The sequence below is a fragment of the Euprymna scolopes genome, chromosome 34, assembly GCF_053919585.1.
Source record: "Euprymna scolopes isolate OS-2025 chromosome 34, ASM5391958v1, whole genome shotgun sequence".
Taxonomy (NCBI): Eukaryota; Metazoa; Mollusca; class Cephalopoda; order Sepiida; family Sepiolidae; genus Euprymna; species Euprymna scolopes.
The window spans coordinates 17,116,060-17,123,424 of NC_136515.1; positions in this window are offsets into that span (position 1 = coordinate 17,116,060).

Below are 7,365 nucleotides of genomic sequence, written 5' to 3' on the forward strand. Positions count from 1 at the left end.
AAGCATTCAAAATAAGAATCAAACAGAAAACAAACAGTCAGAAACTCGATTAATACTGAAAAAATAAGGGGGTATGATTATTTTTGAACATTGCAGATTGTATAAATAGCTGTATATTTCTTTTATTACAAGTATCCCGAGATTTTAAAATGACGAAAATGATCAGAAGAGGTTTATTAAGAATATGTATCAATATGGACGTAAACAATAAATTCTTACAAAAGTTACACCTAATAAACTCAATTTTCAAGGGGGGTATGAATAATATCGGGCACAAGTGTATATATATATATATATATATATATATATATATATATATATATATATATATATATATATATATATATAACGGTTTCTATCAACCTACTCTTTCAACTTTGGGTCTACAGATTTGCAACGTGATTTGAAACTGTGGAACAAATTCCATTCGAGTTTTAACCGTATAGCTGTTTAAAGGGACAAAACTAAACAGCAGTAAATCAACTAAAACAGTTACTACTACGCATGCGTATATATACATTTATACATTCAAGTCGCTTAACGTTGAACGTGTTTTTAACCTATTGTCGATATGTCAAATAGTTGCGACTAGAGTTTGAGCGCTGATTGATTTGGTTTCGATTCTATCTGACGGCACCCAAGTCATTATTTAAACCTTTAAAAGTATTATCATATATTGGGTACAATGTAATCTCGATATAGAATTGGCTCTATAATAATCAGTACGATATCGGCGTGTATTAAAGTATCATATTTAAGCGTATATTACGACTGGAGGACATCATGTTTAGTCTTAACTTAGTGTGAGTGTCAGCGTTATGATTATAATAAATGATCACATTGACACACTGGTTCCCCTTAGATTTTTTTCTTGCAAAGACATCACCACTTATCAAGGCCAAGGGGTCACTCGAGGATAAGCGGTAAAGAGTGTACAGTAGACAATTGGGAAATAAAGTAATCGTTAGTTATGAAAATTCGATAATTTTTTTAAAGTTATAAGGAACGGCTCATCAAAAACTTGTTTACCTTAGACTTGAAAACAACCATATTGTAGTCAGCTGGAAAGCATGCAAAAAAAGGGGTGCAGTTCTAAGAAAGAAACTTTGTTCATGGTATGTACGTTTTAGGTTTAGGCACAGTTAAAGAGCGGGGGAAATTATTGATAGTGTTTTCTGCTACACGGGCGTTTCTCGTGAAAGTTTGTCGAGGGGGACCATAGGTTGGGGCTTAGTCGAGCACTTGTCATGAAAATAAAGATTAAGCAGAGACAACATCTCTTAAGCAATGGTCAGTGCTAAATAGGTGACTATTCGGAAATACAAGGTGCAGTGTGTGCTATCAACATTGTGTTCAGCCCTCCTAGACTTCATTTCGCTATTGATGACTCAGCATCATGTGTTTGATCACGCAGCCCTCTTTGTCCACATATTAGAATGTAATTATACTATTATTCTTATATCTATATTTTGTTGTTATATATAACATACGTTGAGCTTCTCAATAAAAGGATTGGTATATTTTACCAAAAGAACGACAAAGTATATATATATATATATATATATATATATATATATATATATATATATATATATATATATAAATCCCCGAAACAGTGTTTCATGGTAAACAACTGAGGATCCCTTGAAAAATAAATTATTGGTATTATAGTAAATTCGAGAGTGAGTTGATGCAGTGATTGCAGGTGATTAAATGACTTACTGACAAGATGGTTTTCTAACGAATGATAAAAAATATTTTTTTGTATAGTTTTAAAGGTTAAAAACTTCAAAGACTATATATATATATATATATATATATATATATATATATATATATATATATATATACTGCATTGTGGGCCAAGGTTCTTTTAACCAAAGGCTAAGGGTGAGGTAACCTTGACAGAAACATTCAGAGGAGTTTAGGCCCTGTCAGTTGCAGCATACATGACCTACCGGCGTGTGGAGTACGCTCTGGTGCCAATCAACCTTAGCCCCAGTCATGGATCAAATGCCATGATGGGTGGCGAGGGCTCCCGTAAGCCGTGATGAAGGCAACCTCTTTAGGAGAAGAAAACCCCTGATATAAAACCTGCGGCGACTGCTGCTTCCAAGGATGTTGATTGCTCTTCTTTTTGGTTCAATGTGGAAGTTGTTATGAGAGTGGGATTGTCTCAGTGCAAAGTCTTTCCTCACTAAAAAAAAAAAAGCTTCACGCACAGGGATTACTTGATATGCAATGGAATACACACTTTGTAATCGGCGTGTATCTCGATAACAAAAAGGCTGACTGTAGCCTGAAACGGCTAACGGACATTTAATGAGGACTGATGCAGATATGGGCGTAAATTGCAATAAAGGCGCTGGAACTTCCAGGGTCTGGCCTGGTAGCTGTTCAGGGCACCATAGCTTGGACCTGGTCATCAGTGGATGTGTTGGACTATAGAAGGTTCATAGAGGTGACCGTCTGGCAGGTGCTGCTACATGCTCTCATGGCTGCGTCATTTGAGCCAGATATATATTAGGTAATGGCAATACTGGAGAACGAGTTGCTGCCATCATGTATATGTAGAAATTTTTATACTCGTTTAGTATGTCACAACTAAATAACTAGCAATGAGCAATAGAACCTCCAGACCGTTAGAAAGAACATGACAGCCAACAAACCGGACGATAAAAACTCGAGTTTCGCCATCATTCGTGCTCATCAGTTAGACACACCCGAACACGGAGTTCGACACTCGAGCCTCTTTCATGCGGGGCGATCATTCTACCAACTGAACAAAAACGCCATTCTATGTACTAACACAGATCAAGCGAAGTGCGACGATATATATATATATATATATATATATATATATATATATATATATATATATATAAAGATGGAGGAAGTGAGGAGACATGGCTTTGGAAATCTTTCTACCCGAACCGAATTCGATGTTAAGCATGTTAAAAATATAACTTTTGTTGTAAAAATCTAACGGATAAACATCTGAAAAAGTTGGTGGGGACAGGGTATTTTTATGGGCACATAAATCGAAAAATTGCCTACCCATTAATGAAACAGCTGTAATGGGGAAAAAACAGGAAATAAACGAAGGTTATAAAAAAGAAAACGGGAGACTTTGACTTTTCAACAAAATTTAACAATATATATATATATATATATATATATATATATATATATATATAAATACGAAAAACATATAAATGTTTACATCTTTTCTGTATTTTTTTACTTCGTGTTTATATGTGGGAATACAAAATGTCTTTTAAAAAAAAAACGAAAATATTTCTTTCAAAAGTAAATACTTTTCGACTGATTCTTTCGGTCTTGCTCAATGTGAATGATGGAAACATGAGTGTAGGGCGGGTAGGGTTAGCAGCAGGAGGGGCACGGGTATAGCCAATAAGGTTAATATCTATTTAAATGTGACCCTTCCAACAATTTTGACTTGGAATGGTCAGCAACTTGTGTGGACTCTATTTAAAACCAAGTCTTTCATAAAACTTTAACTTGGACACCTACGTACCCTACGAACACACACGTACACACACAGGATACGCACACATACTCACACAAATATATATATATATATATATATATATATATATATATATATATATATATATATATATATATATATATATTAGACTACCCGTGACCGGTTGGGACAGTATGTTATATTAGGTATGGAATTAAGATATGAGCGTGACACTTGTGACATAACGGAAACATTTCTATGAAAGTATATTTAAAATGAAAAATATAATATAAATAGTTTTCTATGAGTCGTTCTGTTTATAATTGTTTATTCAAAAAAAAAATTACAGCCATTGAATTATAAGTGGTTTGTAATACTTATAGGTAAATGTGCACTATTCAAATTTTGATATATCGTTTAATTTAAACGCGAAAAAAAAACAATTGGGACGCTGAAAACGTACACAGTAAAACAATACGTTGTAAAATGCTCTTATGGTTATCAAAGGTTAAAGTAGATTTATTTGTAAGGAAATTGCGTTAAAATAACTTAAACGTAATACGGAAATGACCGGTATAAAAAAATGCAGAAAGTATTAACAATTATTTAGATAATTTAAACGCGAAAAAAAAAAACAATTGGGACGTGATAACGTACCCAGTAAAGCAATACGTTGTCAACGGGTCAAAGTTGATTTATTTGTAAGAAAGTTTCTACAGTATACTTGTAATACAGAATAGTTGCAAAACATCCCCACCCTTCCCATATTAAATAATAATTTCGAAATAATAACGTTAATATTTCAGTACACGGGTCAAATTCTGCAAAAGTATCGATTTGTGTTTATTTGTTTACGCTGTTATGGGGTCATGTTTATATACACATGCGCAACCGGAAGTCGTAAACCGGATGTTGGGTTACAACACTCGTTACAAGGTCATTTGAGTTTTATAAATATATATATATATATATATATATATATATATATTAGTTTACTTTATTTGATCTCACTGTTTTTTTTATTTTTACTTTCCTTCTACTTTATTTATTTTAGTTTCGTTTATTCTATTATATACCGCATAATAATGTTAACTCACCGCTTCCCGTTAAATAACCGGTTAAGCAATGTTGAGTCTGGTCAGCACTAAGTGGGTGCTGTGCGTGCTATCCGCGTATCGCAGCATTATTTCCAGGCTTCCTGGACTTCTTGACATAAGAATCAGGTAGTATTGATTTAGAGGATGCAGTCGGAATTGTTTATGGCACGATCGCAAATACCTAAAGCTAAATTTAATACACATTACCGAGTATAGTCGAGGAATACCCAAAGGTTTACTCATCATTAGCTGCCACATTAAGATGTAGGTGAGTGTGCCACTCCATTTCCAGCATTGCAGCACTTACCCTTAATTCTCCCCTTTATAATGGTAATTATTTAGCAAGACGGCACAAAGTACTATTTTTCAAGTCTTTGATATATCTTTACCAAGATTTGTACTTCTGTTTTTTCAGTATATTATGCTAATTGGGCCGGTTACTCATGATAAAAAAAATAATAAAATAGGAGCCTTCTGGTCACACACGATTATACTTGGCCACTTAGCTTATATTCCTAAAAGGCACTAATATTTTTTTTATTTTCCAGTTTTTTACAAAAGGGCATGTTTTAATCTTGCTGCAAGCCGCAATGTCAAAATGGAGACCGAATTTAATAAAACAGATTTTGGGAAACGGTAAAAAGCCAAGAATCACAAGGTCAGTTGACTGTAGCTCTCTGCGGCGCGTTGAAAATTGCGTGAAAGATGGTAAGTGAATTCTTACCAAATCTGTTATAGTTACTTTCAGTTGCATGTGACACTTTGAAAGTAAAAGTGTAAAAGAAGATATCGCGAGCTTTTATCATGATTAAACGTCGAGAACGGGTAGAGACGTTGAAGAAGTTTGTGGCAGCTTGCCTTGTATGGTCATGTCACCAGAAAAAGGCAGTAGATGGGCCTTTCACAATTCACCATTACTTAATCCTTCCACCATTTTAAAACTCCCGATCGAAAAGCTTCTTTTCTATATGAAAAAAAAACAAAAAAACTCAAACGCAAAAAAGGTTTATTCGCCAAAATGGCGCCATTTTAGCTGCAGATTTTTAATGGCTGTAATTTAAAACAGAAAACGAAATTTTAACATCCCTTTTTGATTTAAAGACAAGTTTTAATTTTTTTATCTTAATCGGTAAACATCTATATATAAAAGTAGAGACGTGTATATCTTTATATATTATATGCTATCAAAGCATCCCGGCGTTGCCCAGGGTTAAATAAGGATCAACGATTTTTCCATCAAATAGATTGATTGCTTGCCAAGAGGAGGACTCATGCCGCTGCTACAGATTGACGTGCACAACTTACTACCAGTCATTTAGTGCGCAATCCATTTTAACTTACATTGTACTGACATGAACCGACTGAAAATATTGTATGTTTTTATAATTGCTTCAATTAAATTTTAAAATAAAAAAGTCAAGTAAGTTTGTTCGATTATGCTTTAAACAGAAAAATTAATTCTGAACGCACTCCTGTAATATACAAGAAATTGAATTTATGTGGAAGGCCTTTCGGCTTGTGTGGTGATAAAACTTCTCAAATGCACTTGTGATGCATGACTTTGTAAGGTGTTAATTTTCGTCACGATCGCCTGTTCCCTCTTTTATCGGACTATTTTGATTATCAATTATTAATAATTATCGAAAACATTCCGATACAAAATATTCCGAGAGTAAGACAAATAAGGTATCTTCATGTGAAAGTTCATAAAAATCTGTTCCGTCTGCCTGCTTCCCTCCGGACTACAACTTGGATGTATTCAAGTCCAATGTTAACAAATTCCTAATGAACCGCCCCCTTAAGAAAACACTTCAGCAAATCTCCTCACTAACTTAATGTACTTGCAATAACCCTTATCCCTGAGTGACTTCCGGGCCTTGATAAGTGGTGATCACTGTGGAAAAAAAAACAAAAAAAAAACAGTTATCGTGTTCATAGAATATCACACACACAGACACACACAGAGGCAATGTTTATTTGATATATATATATATATATATATTTATATGTCTGTGTGTATATATATATATATATATATATATATATATAGGGGCTCCTTCAGTCTTTGATAGACTATGGATAACTACATTTTTTGTGGCAGGAGGTACGCAATCTCCAACCACAACTCTCCTAAGTCGACATTTGAAACCACTGGCGAAATAAGCGGAGATCCCATACAGCGCCTAAAATTCCCAAATGGTCATCCATCTGGTACTAACCAGACTCAACGTTGCTTAACTTCGGTGATCTGACGGGAACCGGGGTGTCAACGCAATTATATATATATATATATATATATATATATATATATATATATATATATATATATAACTGTGTATATATGTATATATGTATTTATGTAAAAATGCACTTTCGTATAAATAATTGAATTCATTGAAAAAGTATCGCTAACAAAAACAAATGAAACCATCTACATAAAAACGCTATACATTCAGTAGTCGCGCGACGTAGCAGCGTAGTAAAAGTCTTCTTTTCATGGTGTACTGAATTCGAATATCGCTTGATTTAGCCACTCTGATGAGTCGTAGACGACGAAGCACATGTCAGTGGATCATCACGATGGTCATGTTGGAAATGATGATTCTGATGATGATGATGATGATGATGATGATGATGATGATGATGATGATGATGTGTTTTTGTCTTTGCAAAAGTTTTTTTTTTTTAAATTAATTGTTTTTGTACTGAACAACTTTGAAGACGGAGTTGTATGTTTGTTATTCGATAATGCTTCAATAGTTCGCGATATTTTTTTTA